The 15784-nt window shown below is 41.6% G+C and overlaps 1 long non-coding RNA gene across 1 annotated transcript; it reads left to right on the top strand.

Moving 5' to 3' along the window:
- Nucleotides 1-6923: 6923 nt before the first annotated feature.
- Nucleotides 6924-8535, top strand: LOC115783785 (uncharacterized). The gene is made up of 3 exons (XR_004020237.1): nucleotides 6924-6984; nucleotides 7122-7177; nucleotides 7504-8535. It is a non-coding gene; the product is annotated as an uncharacterized LOC115783785 (long non-coding RNA).
- Nucleotides 8536-15784: the final 7249 nt, after the last annotated feature.

Raw genomic sequence — 15784 nt, 5'->3', positions numbered from 1 at the left:
TTTCTCCTTATTTATAATGTTTGGATGATATTTGTTAAAACCTATCCTGTAAAGAAACACTTCAATCAGAGCAGAACTACTGGTATACAAACATAATGATTACTAAATCATCTGCTTACACAACGAGAGGAGTACAACCAGTACATACATATAATTCAACTATTGTAAAAATGAAAAAAGACACCATACTGCTACAGTCCACTTCATAAAAAGAGGCAGAAACATGAATACATGAACTACTTGCAGTATGAATACCAGAAAATCAGGTTCCTGCAGACAATACAGGACATTTCAGGATTCATGTTGTCAAATGTCTTAAAGGTAAAAAACATGTTTTACAACTGTTTTTTATATTTATCCAAGATAATGTTTAAAGCTAAAACCAATATAAGCATTAGAAATATCATGTTTTTGCACAAACAAAAGTTACTACAGAAAACACAGGATCACATCTGATATTCAGAAGAGCAGGAAATTTTAATTTCTCACTAATGAGGAAAAAAATTACAGAGGCTCTGCAATGCAAGTTTTTAAAATACAGCATTTACACAGAGCCTTTAATACAAAGTAGAGGTTAATATCACTGACAACCTTAAATTCTCTGAACTGGTGTATCTTATAATAAACTGATGGATACATATCGTAAGTAGAAGAAAATCCTGTCCTTGCTTCCATGTGACTGATCCGTTCCTTGCTCCAATTCCGTGCCACTTCTTTTGCACACAGTTCATATCCTGCACAGTGAGGTTATTTGAGTTCAAGTAGTTAAAGTCAACATATACAAACTATAAAGTCATCACATTTTTCTATAATTTTTTTTTCTACAGTTCTACAAACTGGGAAGTTTATTCATTTTAGTGTAACTGTTCAGGAAAGCTGAAGTCAGTTCAGAGACCAAGTCTTAAATTTAAAATATTATAATAAACATGCCGTATTTAATTTTTTAAGTATATATTTTGCAAATAGGTTTGAATCTTTCAAGGCAATTATAGCTGTGAGAGCTTTTAACACTCATTCACTTTACTGCTGATCCAACTGAGTCATTAGGTCAGAAACAAATAATAAATCATAACTGTGACCTCAGCCATGTCGCCCACTGCCAGTCCCTAAACAGGAGCATTTAGGGCTCTGCAGCAGTTTTTGCTGCTGTTCTTTAGAAAGTTTGGGTTCTTCTTTTTTTTTAACCATTTCTGAAGCAACATCAAGGCACTCTGTCCACTTATCTTCTTCCCCACCTCCACCTCCATTTCCATTCTCATTTCCATCTATTTTATTAAAGATGATTTCAAACAATTCACCTTTTGCTGCTTCTCTCAGAATCTCATTCAGTACATTTTCCCCCTCTTCCATGATCACTGTGTCATAGATGTGTCTTCTGCTACAACAACATGCACAACTTGGACAGCATGTACACCGGTCAAACAGTGATATCAGAGCTGCCACAACAATGATAACAAGGAGAGCAATGAATCCATAAATCTGAAAAGGAATTCAATCACAACATTAGGCTGATTGATCAGAATAAGAGAGAACAGAGTTAAATGCTGTGAATAAAGGAAAAAAAAAACTCACCTTGGATAAGTTTTTCAGGTCATTAATGATCGCATTTTCCTCAGCAGTGATGTTGGTTTTGTCTTTGCAGGCTAACTGTGACTGATTTTTAGATTGATTGTACCGACAGCAAACATACCAATCTCCATCAATGTACACAGAGGCAACCCACAGCAAACCAACACAACCTGCGTTCAAAATGCGCCCCAAGGAAACTGTACATAACTCTGCCCTGCATTTTGGGTTCTGTTGTCCCATTTCTCCATTAGCCCCTCCTGTTGTTGCCCTGCTGCCCCCTGATGTTGCTGGTCCTGTTGCTCCACTGCCCCCCGCTGCTAGTGCTGCTGGTTCACGGTTTAATTTTGCTTTGGGGATTTTAACAAAGCAAAATTAAACCGTGAACTGCCAAAATATAAACAGCATATTAATATTCCCACCAGGGAAAATAATACATTGGATCACTGCTATACAGTACTTAAAAACTCATATCGCTCTGTTCCCCGGGCAGCTTTGGGACATTCTGATCACTGGCTGGTTCATCTCATTCCAACATACAGGCAAAAGCTAAAATCTGCAAAGCCTGTTGTCAAAACTGTGAAGAAATGGACCAGGGAGGCAAAACAAGAACTGCAGGACTGTTTTGACTCTACCGATTGGAGTGTCTTTGAAGCTGCTACTGAAAATCTGGACGAACTGACTGACACTGTGACATCCTACATCAGTTTTTGTGAAGATATGTGTGTGCCAACCAAGACCTTTCGCACATACAGTAACAATAAACCATGGTTCAGCGCCAAGTTAAAACAGCTTCGTCAGAATAAGGATGACGCCTATAGAAGTGGGGACAGAGACCTGTACAAGCAGGCCAGGAACACACTGACTAAAGAGATCAGACGGGCGAAAAGAATATACACAGAGAAACTAAAAAACAGGTTCTCAGCCAACGACCCGGCATCAGTGTGGAAAGGCCTTAAAGTCATCACAAACTACAAGAGTCCACCACCCCCTACGGAAGCAAACAAAGACCTGGCTGATGATCTCAACAGCTACTACTGTAGGTTTGAGAGAGACAAGTCTACATCTCCCACTCACTCCAGCCAGACAACAACTGCCCTCTTCACACCCTTACCCTCTCTCCCTGATCAAACTATTATCAGTCAATCTACTGGAATGACAATACATGAAATGGAGGTGAGCCAGCTTTTCAGGAGACAAAAGATCAGGAAGGCACCAGGCCCAGACGGTGTCTCCCCCTCCTGCCTCAAAACCTGTGCTGACCAGTTGACTCCGGTCTTCACGCAGATCTTCAACAAATCCTTAGAACTGTGTGAAGTCCCCTCCTGCTTCAAAAAATCCACCATCATTCCAGTACCAAAGAAACCCTCCATCACTGGATTAAATGACTACAGGCCTGTCGCACTGACGTCTGTAGTAATGAAGTCCTTTGAACGTCTGGTGTTGGCTCACCTGAAGAATGTCACAGGACTCCTGCTGGACCCCCTGCAGTTTGCCTACCGAGCAAACAGGTCAGTGGATGATGCTGTTAACATGGGACTGCACTACATCCTACAACACCTTGACAGCCCAGGGACATATGCTAGGATCCTGTTCGTTGATTCAGCTCTGCGTTCAACACCATAAAACCTGATATCCTCTCCTCCAAACTCTCTCAGCTCACCGTACCTCCTGCCATCTGTCAGTGGATCACCAGCTTCCTGACAGACAGAACACAGCAAGTGAGGCTGGGGGAAATCACTTCAGATACACTGTCAACCAGCACTGGAGCTCCACAAGGATGTGTCCTGTCCCCACTGCTCTTCTCCCTCTACACCAACGACTGCACATCGACAGACCCGACAGTTAAACTCGTTAAGTTTGCGGATGACACAACAGTCATCGGACTCATACACGATGGTGACGAGTCTGCATATCGGCGGGAGGGTGAACGGCTGGTGCTCTGGTGCAGTCAGAACAACCTGGAGTTAAACACGCTTAAGACTGTGGAGATGACAGTGGACTTCAGAAGACACCCCTCATCAATGATTCCCCTCACTATAACCAACAGCCCTGTGACGAATGCGGAAACCTTCAAGTTTCTGGGAACCACCATCTCTCAGGACCTGAAATGGGAGCTCAACATCAGCTCCATCCTCAAAAAGGCCCAACAGAGGATGTACTTTCTGCGCCAACTGAGGAATTACGCTCTGCCGCAGGAGCTGTTGAGGCAGTTCTACGCCGCGGTTATTGAACCTGTCCTGTGCTCTTCTATTACAATCTGGTTTGGAGCAGCAACAAAACAAGACAGAAACAGACTGCAGAGAACTATTAGAACTGCTGAGAAAATCATTGGTGCTCCTCTGCCAAACCTTCAGGACTTGTTCACTTCTAGAACCAGGAAACGGGCAAAGAAAATCATCTCAGACTCCTCACACCCTGGACACACTTTATTTCAGCTCCTTCCCTCAGGCAGGAGATACAGATCACTGTACACAAAAACCACAGACACTCAAACAGTTTCTTTCCTCATGCCATCACACTCATTAACAGCTGATCAGTAACATTGATCTCTACACAACTGCCTAATGTTACAAACTTTGTTGTCACACTACAATGCACACTACACTTTATTTTATTTTATTATTTATTAGATTTTGGATATTGTAATTCTTAAATTACACTGCACCTTCCCTTCCCAGACCTGTATTGTATATTGTGTATTGTATATTGTGTATTGTATATTGTATAGCATTTAAGTTAAATTATAGGACACTGTATAATACTAGAGAGACACCATCAACCGGAACCAAATTCCTTGTGTGTGTAAACATACTTGGCCAAAATAAACCTGATTCTGATTCTGATTCTGAGTTACCATGGCAGACTCGACTTTAGCGTCTGGTGAAAACATTCGAGTGCACCTTGTGACTCGGGGTGATATGCACTGGACTTACGGTGTTTTATGGATAGTGTTTGTAGGACTTAAGCAAATATGTTGGACGTGAAATTGGAACCCTGATCTGTTTGGATCGATTTCGGTAATCCAAACACTGAATAAAACCTCACGAGAGCTTTGACCACTGCCCTGACTTTCAAAGTGCGCAATGGAAAAGCATCGGGGTATCGCGTGGCAGCACACATTATAGTCAGCAGGTACTGGTGTCCCGATTTCGTTCGTGGAAGCTGACCCACACTGTCGAGCAGGATGTGATCAAAAGGCTCCCTGGTCGCAAGGATCGGGTGCAGCGGTGCAGGAGGTATGGTTTGATTTGGTTTCCCCCCCAACTGACATACATGACAAGAGTGGTAGTACTGAACCACGTTGCTCCTAAACCCAGGCTTAAGAGCGACGTGGTTCCCCAAAAGAAATGATGTAAAATTCGGTGATACATTTTCTTTATTCCTAGGTGTCCAGAGAACATGTCATGAGTGAGGCTAAGAATTTGGGGTCTAAACTTCTGAGGCACCACTACTTGGCGAAACACATTCCAGCCTAAATCATCGGACGAGGGAGGATGCCACATACGCATCAGCACATCATCCTCAATCCGTTAAACACAAAGACCCTGGGCGCTGGAAAGCGTGGCAGACAGACACTTGGCCAACGAGGGGTTGGTCTGTTGCGTGTGCACAAACTCAGCCTTGTTTAGATCAAAAGGGAAGTCAGCCTCGGCAGGCGACAAGATTTCCGGCACTGCTTTCTCTGCCCCTTTTCCCCAGGGCCGTATAATGAACCTAGAAAAGTGTCAGACAGGTCAACGCCACCGTATTTATGGCTTTGCATGTGCATAATGACACAGGCAGGAAACGCTGGGGATGGATCCGCAGCAGTGCAGCCTGGCATGCTAACGTTATCAGTGGGGTTGTCAATCACCTCGGTGGATGGAAAAACTCTCTCTCCGGCCAAATCGTTCCTGAGTATTAATGCAACCCCTGGCACAGGCAGACGTGGGCACACACCGGACCCGACACAATAGAACAGCATAACTGAATATTATGCAACGGGGCTCTCAACACACTCATTTTCAAGCCCCACACCAAAACATCAGCCCCACAGAACGAATCATCAGAAAAAGGCAACACTGACTGCAGAATAAGGGACTGCACAGCTCCAGTGTCGCGCAGTATTACTAGGCACCTGGTCGTACGCCCTCCCCGTCAACGAAACCATCCCTTTCATAACGAAAAGCTGGTAGCTATCCCCCACCTCACCTCCATCCGATTCACAACCGTTTGGGGCCGGTGGAGCTACAGGGGCAGACTGGACAAAACCCATGCTGTTACGCTGAAGCGAGGGACAGTTAGCTACGAGATGTCCAGTTTCGTGACAATAGAAACATTTGCGGTTAGCCATGGGTACAGGGCTGGGCTGTGATCGTTTAGGAGAGGTCTTCCCCTGCTTCAAAGGTTTGGATGCCGGTGTAAGCTCGTGATGTGCAGACAAAAAAAGTGCCGCGGTGCGTCAACACAAACTCATCTGTGAGCACAGCAGCTTTTGATAAAGACTCCACATTTTGCTCATTCAAATACAACACTATGTTTTCTGGTACACACTTTTTGGACTCCTCCAGGAGAATCAATTCACGTAGCTGAGCAAAGTCTTTAACCTTACAAGCAGAGCACCATTTATCAAACAAGTGAGATTTTTTCAAATGGCATCACACCAAACAACAACCAAAACCAATACCCAACCACCGCCCCCACCAAAAGAAAAACCCGCCAAGCAAAAAGCATCAACACACCAGCACAAAGAGAAAACAAAACAAAAGGACGAGCCCCCATTTGATGTTATTCCCCGGTCTAGGGGCTAGAGCACAACGCCAAGAGTTGGACAGGCGGCCCCTTTGCCTCAGCCCCAAAAGCACCACACATGACAAGCGGTTTAGACATAACGATTAAACAGTTTATTGAATGTGCTAAAAAAATATTGTAGGGTCTTTACCCACAATACAAAGCGCCTTGAGGCGGCTGTTTGTTGTGATTTGGCGCTATGTAAATAAAATTGAATTGAATTGAATTGAATAGGCTCCGGGCTGGGCAAAGGCCAAAACAACAAACAAACCAACTAACCCAGGGGGGAAGAAACTAACTAAACCCTATCCAAAAAAAACCAAACAAATGACATTCGCTGGTGTAACACACATTTAAATATGGCTTTATTTAAAAGAAAAAACCTTTTACGCTCATAGAACATGAAAAGAGTTGTCAGTTAATAGTTGTTTTATTTATGGTGAATTAGTGTCATGATCAGTAATTAAAGGGTTAACCCCTTCTGAAAAAATGTGTACATCGCTCTTAACCAATGGGCTGCTGCCAAATGACACATTTTCTCGCCAACCGCCTTCGCCTCCGGGTGCAGGCCTCTCCCAGTTTCTCTTTCGGCTGCAACTTCAGCCCGCCAATTGAGCAAAGGAGACAGAGATTTGCAAATTAAAGGTACAGGAGCGATATAAAATAAATAGCAAACGTTGTTGATGCTGAGCATGATTTTATGTGTGTTTGCTGCTGGATCGATGTCTTAAGTTCACAGATATTAACTAGCTCGGTTCTCTTTGTACTTTTTGGTTGTAAAGACTCAGATTAGAGGCGGTGCCATTTTGTGCTGTTGCGCTGTCCTCTTTTGAGATAGGTAAGCAAACTATTTTCTCTGTTTATAGTTTATTTGCAATTTTCACGAGTTCAGTGTGGGTAAAGTGTTTCTAAAATTTATCAAAGAAATGGTTTACGTTGAAGTTTAGTTTTATCAGGAATGTATTTGAAATGGTGAATATTTAAACTGCTAAGAGGAGACTGAAGAAGCATTTAAAACCAATACAATACCCTTATTGTGTTTTTCACTAATTCCTTTGAACTGTAAACATGGTTAATGTTACAGGAAGTACTTTTAAGTGCTAAGAAATTGTGAATTGTGATTAATCGAAAACTCATTTTACTTTATGATGCTGTCGTTGACAGGTCAGATTTTTTTTCCTTGATTTGTTTTATTTGTGATGTGAGTTGGATCAATCTGTGATGGCGAGCCAATCCCACAAACGAGCCAGACAACTTCTTCCCGTGCTGCCCTGCACAGTGCAGTAGCCCAGCTGCCACACCATTCTGCACCTGCTGTCCTCTTTCACACACACACACATACACTGACATTCCCCTCGACTTTTGGACGCTTTAAGGACTTCTACGGACTCAGCACACTCCCACAGGCAGGAAGTGGATCTGGTATGGACAGGTTGGAACCACCCCTCCAAAATAAGGTTCTGTTGCATACAGCTGGTGAGATCAATTTGTTTTGTTATTGGAATGATTTTATTTTGAACTAAAGCCTAATTTGTGAATTTAGAAGGGTGCACCTGGGAGAGCTTTAAAATTGCCAATTGATTGTGAGATAAGTTATTGGTACCAAAGGGAAACTTTTATTTAAAATTTATTACATTTTTTTTTTCTCTTTTAAATACAAATACACAAGCCGGCAACTTTTCAAAACCATAACCTGTGTCTGAGTCTCATTCTTTTCATACCTTCTTCCTGAAGCCGAACCTTCTGGCCCAAATCAGTTAAACTTCCTTACATTAAGTTTTGGCAGGAAAATCCTGAGGTAAGATCTCTTTAAGTAACCACCAAGTGTTTCACTACCCCTTACTCCCTAACCACAAAACAGGAGAAAAGATCTTCAAAAGAAAATGGCAGCTCACCCTTTCTGCTTCACACCTGAAACACACGGGAAAAACACACTTTGCACTGCAAATGGGTGGATGAGGCAAGGTCTGACTCACAATATGCTCACCTCGGCCGCCACCACAGCTGCTGGCTGCAACAAGCCTTTGAGCTGTCAGCTGGTACCCGGAGCCAGTCGCCAGTCGGAGTGCCAAACCCCCAGGACGTCCAATCGCCAGCGAAGGAGGCGGGGCCGCTGAGAACATCCAACTCCTGCAGAAAGCGGACACTCGAACGCAGACAGATACACAGGCAGTTACACACACGAATAACATTTCAGCCGGGGCCGTAACAGCGGTCTCTCCCAAAAACAACTCGGAGTGTTTGCTATGGCACCTTTTCTTTCTGTAATAAACGATATTCTGAGCAGAACTGTGTCATAGAGAATTTCTTCAATACATCTACATGGTATCAATATCAAGACACAATACCTCCATTCAGGTTTAGATCAGGCAGAGCATTCCTCCCAATTATAACCCTCAAAGTCTCACCATCATGTCCCACATGAGCATTGATGTCCAGTGGAGTCCCCAGCCAGGGCTTGTTCCCCAACCCAAAGACACAGTGAAGCAACTCTCCTGTCCATCAGGGAAAATCCCGCTGTTCATGTTCCAAGCCAGGGAGATACAAGTTTAACCATCCTCACCTGGCACATCTCATCTGCAGGTGACTTCAGTGAGGATGTCCAGCCTCTCCGAGTTCTTCTCTATAGAAGTGATATTTATAAGCATACATTTACCTTTGAGGTGGCTTTAGTTTCATCCTAGTAAACACTCCATGCAGAGAGCAAATCAGACTAAGGCAGTTGGCTGAAATCATACACTGCAAGCAGTTTAAAACCGTATCATCACGATATGGTAAAAGAGTTGCGATTGCAGACTAATGTGATCTATTAGATCTATGCTGGATGTGTTGTAGTATTGCTAATGTTGAAGTTTATCTTCTTGTTAATCAATATAGCCACACCTCTTTGTTTTGAGTTGTAGCAGGCTGAGTACGTGTGAGGGAACTGTGGAGATGTGTGTGTGTGTGCAGATGTTTTGAACATGTGTCTCCTCATGAGAACCTCATGTTTAAACTAACTGGTGGAGTGTTGAATGGACAATAAAGGGTGTGTGTGCCTGTATGTATGTGTGCTGTATGTAAGGTGAAGTAAACAAATTGCTGAGTGCGGAAAGAGAAAGAAAAAAGTGATATAAGTGAAATAAAACAATGCAAACACAAAAGAATCATTTTAAGGTTATTTTAAACAATAAAAAAACGCAAAACAGTGCATATACACAACACGCCGGTTACCTGCCTTTACACCCTTTAACACTGCTGATCAAGGGTACTTTGCATCATGCTACCATTTGTCTTATTGGAAAAATTCAAAAGATTTGTTTTCTTTCTTTTTTTTTTTTTAAACAGCTTTGCTGTGCCAAGAGGAGCTGTATTGTATGCTCCTCTTGTTGTTATTATTTATTTATTTTTTTCTTTTCAATTTTTTTTTAAATTTATCTTTAAATGGGGGTGGGGTCACCAGTTTCTGCACCTGTAATAAAATACCAAAGCACACGCACAAAAAGAACATTGATTTCTGAAAGCTGAGAAATTGCACCTCACACCCAACATAGGATTATTTTCTGTAATTGTTGCAGGAAGTCTGTGGACAGCAGGACATTTGAAATATGTTGTCAGTGAATTATGCAGACATGTTTATTAGATCAGTGGAAAATAAGAGTAGGAAAAACAGATCATAAAAAGGTGTTAGTATGACTACAGACTAGTTTCCCTGCCATCAGCAGTACTTGGAGTTTTATTCATTGCAACTAGCCCATCATAATCATGTGCCATGTAGAAATCAGATTATATTGCCTGCTCAACCCACCAGTATGAGCTTGTCTACATGTTTCAACATTGTTCCTGATGCTGAGTGAGGAAACGTATCACGAGGTGGGTCTTTGTGTGCCATTCTCTCACAAAGCTGTTATAATCAAAGTATCTCCTATATCTTCTATACATGAAAAACATGTCACCTCATGCTGTGTGTCTCATTCTGAACATAGCAGCACTCAAACCCAACAATTCTTTGGCTTGGGACTCCACTCTAATCATGACTCACTTGAATGAAATGTCTCAAACGTTGCTGATGCCAAATTATGAAGTAAACAGAAATGTGTGCACCTCCTCTTTCTGTAAGTCAGGGAGGGGGAACCAGTTCCAACCCACCTGCAAGCCCCTTGTTATCAGAACATAGCATCATTTTTTGCTACCATATGTTGGACAAGAGCAATAAAGGTAAGAGTCTGCGGGTGAAAACATGAAATTACAGTGGCTGTAATTGCCCACATTAATTATGTAGCCTCTGTGCTCAATGCATCAACACTGATTGGACCATAAACACAAAATTCAAGTTCATTTTCTTAAAGGTATGTAAATGAGGCATACTTCTTTTATAAGATAATAGCATGTTTAGTGGCTCCATGCCCTAAAATTTATCTCTAGTTTGTCTGCAGTTATCACACATCAGCTTTGACATCCATTGGATCATGTTCATTTTAAAAGCTGTGATCACACTAATAAGCACTTAGAAGTGGCCAAAGTATGCTGCTGCTAGATGGAAACAATTTAGGAACACTGTAGGAAGTCTGTTAGGTATTTTGTTTAGCAGACACTCATCTTGAGAGCACCTTATCTGAACAAAACAGAGTCTGAACTTGTCAGTAGCTGTTTCAGTCAGTTGCCCAGTGAGGAAAAGCTCTGTCATGGCCTACTTAATGAATTGGTCTTCTTGTATTTCTGCCCTAAGTTTCGTTGATGATTTGGTTGATGGACCAAAAACATCCTGTAATAATTTTATTTATATATTTGTTATAGTTATGTAAAGCATGTTTCTGATGCAGCTGAAATGGTCATGCATCATTTTTTGCCCTGAACAACACAAAGAGTCTCCATTGTTTCTCCCACATTTCCCAATGTTGCAGATCGTTATTGTGCATCTGGCTGTCTGTCCTCTGGCATGTTGAACTTTATCAAAACTGTAAGCATAGACAAAACAGTAAAATAATAATGCATCTGGGATGATGTTTAAATAAGGAAAAAAATTGGAGCTACAATTTCTCAGTTAGCAAAAATCAACAGACTAAAACTTGACGACAAATATAACAAAATCCAATGTATTGAGTCTTTAAGAGAACAAAGCATTAAAAGTTTGCACTGATTTCACTACTGAAGGAATCACATGAAAGCTCAGACAGCTTCACATACTTTAGCTGAGCCCCAAATTTCAGTCTTAGCAACATGTTTCTGCTGCATGGACCAGTATAAAAAATCATAACTCAATTATATTATGTCCGTATTTCTCAGTCCTGCTCTGGGGGCCACGATAGTTTTTTTTTCTTTAAATGGAGAGGACTACAGCAGATAGTTTCTCCACCCACACGCTCCTGCAGCTCTAATATCATTGCACTGTTGAGGGTTTCACAGCACAGTCTGAGGCTGCACCACAACAACAAGCATATTCTCATAATTTAAAACAAGTTTTAGTCTAGAAATGAGCTGACTGTAATTTGCTAATTTGTTTTAGAGGGTTGGGCTAATATAAACACTGTGCACCTCCATTTTAGTTATGGCACATAATGCAATAGTATGAGGGGCTGTTAGAGACATTATTGATGAAACGTTCTCACACACTTGTGTGAGATTTTAAACACTGCATTGTGACTATATTAACTCTGGAAAAGTAACTTGTGAGAATGCAGTAAAATTATTTTAAAAATCATGAAAAACTTTTGATTTTGACAAATGAATCAAAAAGTTCCCGCCCCTCCTTTTTTTTTTAAGATGGAAATATAAATACTTGTGTTCTTGCTGATACATGTTCACATTTCAAGCTGCAGCGCTCATCAGATGCACACTGTCTGCCAAAGATGAAGAACTTTCTCACAAATTTTCCCTTTAGGGAACTCAGCATTTTTGTCACCATTGTTGGCAGTTTTACTTACAATGTTTTACTCGATCGGGATATGGCGTGCACTTGCACAGATGTAGGTTCAGACTGCTTTTGGTACATGGCACTGCCATTTCTTATTATTTTTTTTTTAATACTTTGGACAGACAAGACATTGGAGAGAATCTGCAAGTATACATGTGTATGTGCATGTAAAAAGCCCACAGAGGAGCCCACAGAGGAGCCCACAGGGGCGCGCACAGAGGAGAGCATAGGGGCGCGCACAGAGGAGAGCATTTGTTGCAAATGTTGCAACTTTTGCAGGACAGAGTTATGTGGAGTTTTCTGGACTCGCCTTTTGAAAGCAGTTGGTGTTGGTGGGCTGTGGTTTGCCTCTGTGCTCATCGATGGAGACTTGTATGTTTGCTGTTGGTACGATCAGTCTAAAAATCAGTCACAGTTAGCCTGCAAAGACAAAAACATCACAGCTGGAGAATACGTCGCCATCAATACCCTGAAAAACACATCCAAGGTGAGTATTTCTTTCTTTATTCACAGCATTTAACTCTGTTCTATCTTATTCAGTGTTTTCATCAAATACTGAACGTTGATGGTTCTTTTTCAGAATATTGGATTCGGTTTGCTCCTTGGTATCATTCTTCTGGCAGCTCTGATGACCCTGTGTGACTGGAGGAGATGTTGTGAACGTTGTGAATGTTGTGCATGTTGTCCATGTTGTCTATGTCTCCAAAAATTGTTTTGTGGTAGCAGAAGACAAGTCTATGACACAGTGATCTTGGAAGAGGGGGAAAATGTACTCGACAAGGTTTTTAGAGAAGCAGCAAAAGACGAATTGTTCAAAATGATCTTTAAGAAAATAAAAGGAAATGGAAATGAGAATGGAGGTGAAGGTGGAGGTGGAGGTGGAAGTGGAAATGGAGGTGGAGGTGGAGGTGGAGAAGAAAATGTGAATGGAGGTGAAGGTGGAAGTGGAAATGGAAATGGAGGTGGAAGTGGAGGTGGAAATGGAGGTGGAGGTGGAGGTGGAGAAGAAAATGTGAATGGAGGTGGAGGTGGAGGTGGAAATGGAGGTGGAGGTGGAGAAGAAAATGTGAATGAAGGTGGAGGTGGAAATGGAGGTGGGGGTGGAGGTGGAAATGGAGGTGGAAGTGGAAATGGAGGTGGAGGTGGAAGTGGAAGTGGAGGTGGAGAAGAAAATGTGAATGGAGGTGGAGGTGGAAATGGAAATAGAAATCAAGGCAGAAGTGGAGAAGAAAATAAGTGGATGGAGTGCCTTGATGTTGCTTCAGAAATGGTTGAAAAAAGGAGAGAACCCAAACTTTCTAAAGAACAACGAAAAAAACTGCTGCAGGGCCCTAAACAGGAGCCAGACTTACAGTATGCAACACAGCTGAGGCCACAGTTATGATCTATTTTTTGTTTCTGATCTGATGAGTCAGCTGGATCATCAGTAAAGTGAATGACTGTTACCATCTTTCACAGTTAAATTGCTTTGAAAGATTCAAACCTATTCATAAAAAAACTCAGCATGTTTATTATAATATTTTAAATGTAAGACTTTTTGTCTAAAATGACTTCAACGTTCCAGTCCTGTACAGTTACACTAAAATGGATAAACTGCAGTTTGGAGAACTGTAGAAAAAATGGATGATTTTATACTGTGTATATGTTGACTCTAACTGCTTGAACTGAAGAAACCTCACTGTGTGCAAAAGAAGTGGTACAGAATCAGAGGGAGGAACGGATCAGTCACACAGAAGCAAACATGGGCTGTTCTGCTACTCATGATGTGGGTCCATCAGTTTATTATAAGATACAAAAGTTCAGAGAATTTAAGGCTGTCAGCTACAATGTTAACCTTTACTTTGTAACCCTCTGTGTGTAATTTGTTGCCTTGCTAGCAAGAAATGAAAATTTCCTATTCTTTTGAATATCAGACATGATTCTGTGTCTTTTGTAGTAATTTCTCAAACAACTTGGTCCTTTGAGCTGGATCCCAACAGCTCGTCTGCCACCCAGCAGGACCTGAAACTGCACAGGGGAGTCTGGGACTCCTGCAAACACAGACCTCTGTAAAAAGAGGCTGGGACCTGCTGTGGATGTGGAGGGGTGACAACACAGGTGTGAAACACAAGGTGTCTGAATCATAAGGAGAGGGATAACCTTACAGTGTCAGCATCAGTGGTACTCATCCACAGGGCCAGTTTCTATGGATGGAGTTTGTACTTCATAAAAACAAGTAAGGAAATGGGGGGGGGAAATTATATACTAAAGTTGAAGATAAAAACCTCACCAGCATGGGAAAAATGAACATTCGCTGGGGATCCTAATAACATCAAATATTTTAAAAGGCTGGGAAAGATATTCCTTTATTGATCCCCAGAGGAGAAATTCAGGTGTTACAGCAGCATATGGGGCAACATGCAGCATAAATAGATTATAGAGAAAAAGAGATACAACTGAATAGAAAATAGAACTGTAATATAAACTGTTCTCCTCCACCCCGCCCTGAAGGGAAAACTATCCCCTCACTTAAGACAAATGTGACAAACTGATCCAAAAGTTCCTCCAGAACCGACACACCAAACTGCACTGACAGTTATTCCACTGAAAATGCAAACGAGTAGCTGAAGGGAAAGAATTTAGATACTCAGGATCTTTTTTGGAAAAGATGGATCAAGGAATATCTTCCACAACTGCAACAAAGGCAGAAATGGTACAACCCAAGACGGAACTTCATGCCAGGAGACCTTGTGATCATCATTGATGAATCAGCACCACAGAACTCCTGGATAACTGGAAACATTGAAGAGGCTATTCAGGACAAAAGGGGATTTGTTCGTCATCTTCGGATCAAGACAAAATCTGGATTCCTGAATAGAACCATAAATAAAGTTTGCCTTTTAAAGGATGCAGAGAACATTTGATTAAGTGGACTAACTTACTTGTCATCTAGTGACTTGCTTTTGCATACGGACTATTAACATCACAGATTCACTATGGTGTTATGGTTTGTGGTATTGGTGAATGTGACACTAAAGGATAATTGAAATGCTTTATAAACCTGCAGAAGTTTTTAAAACTTCATTGCTTTGTAATTATTATTTGAAGAATAATAATCAGGAGCCGGTATTGTAGGAGCCAAAGTGAATGTTTTTATGTTATGGTGGCACAGGTGTTCAGATTTTTTCTACACCTCAGGTGATAGGCAAGGGGTGTGGTCTTACGTTATTTACCTGATACGGGCGTAGCCGACAGGCGGTTGGGTGAGGGGTTTTTTTGGCCAACTTTCTGTTGACTGTCATTCCTAACCACTGTCATTTTGAACGTTATTCACAACAATGTATTTGTTAACGTTTTAAAATATATACACAAAACGCTAATGGAACTTGTCGTAGCTTATTGGAGACGCGTCACGGTGCAAAACCTACTTTATGTATCGAATCGCTACAGGTACTGTATATAAAGTAAAAACAGGATGGAAATTATAGATCAAAGTGATGATTTATAGTTTGTATATGTTGACTTTAACTGTTTGAACTGAAGTAACCTCACCCTCCAGGATATGAACTGTGT

This window comes from Archocentrus centrarchus, chromosome 7 (genome assembly GCF_007364275.1).
Source record: "Archocentrus centrarchus isolate MPI-CPG fArcCen1 chromosome 7, fArcCen1, whole genome shotgun sequence".
In the NCBI taxonomy this organism is placed as follows: Eukaryota; Metazoa; Chordata; class Actinopteri; order Cichliformes; family Cichlidae; genus Archocentrus; species Archocentrus centrarchus.
This window is presented reverse-complemented; position numbering and strand designations above follow the sequence as displayed.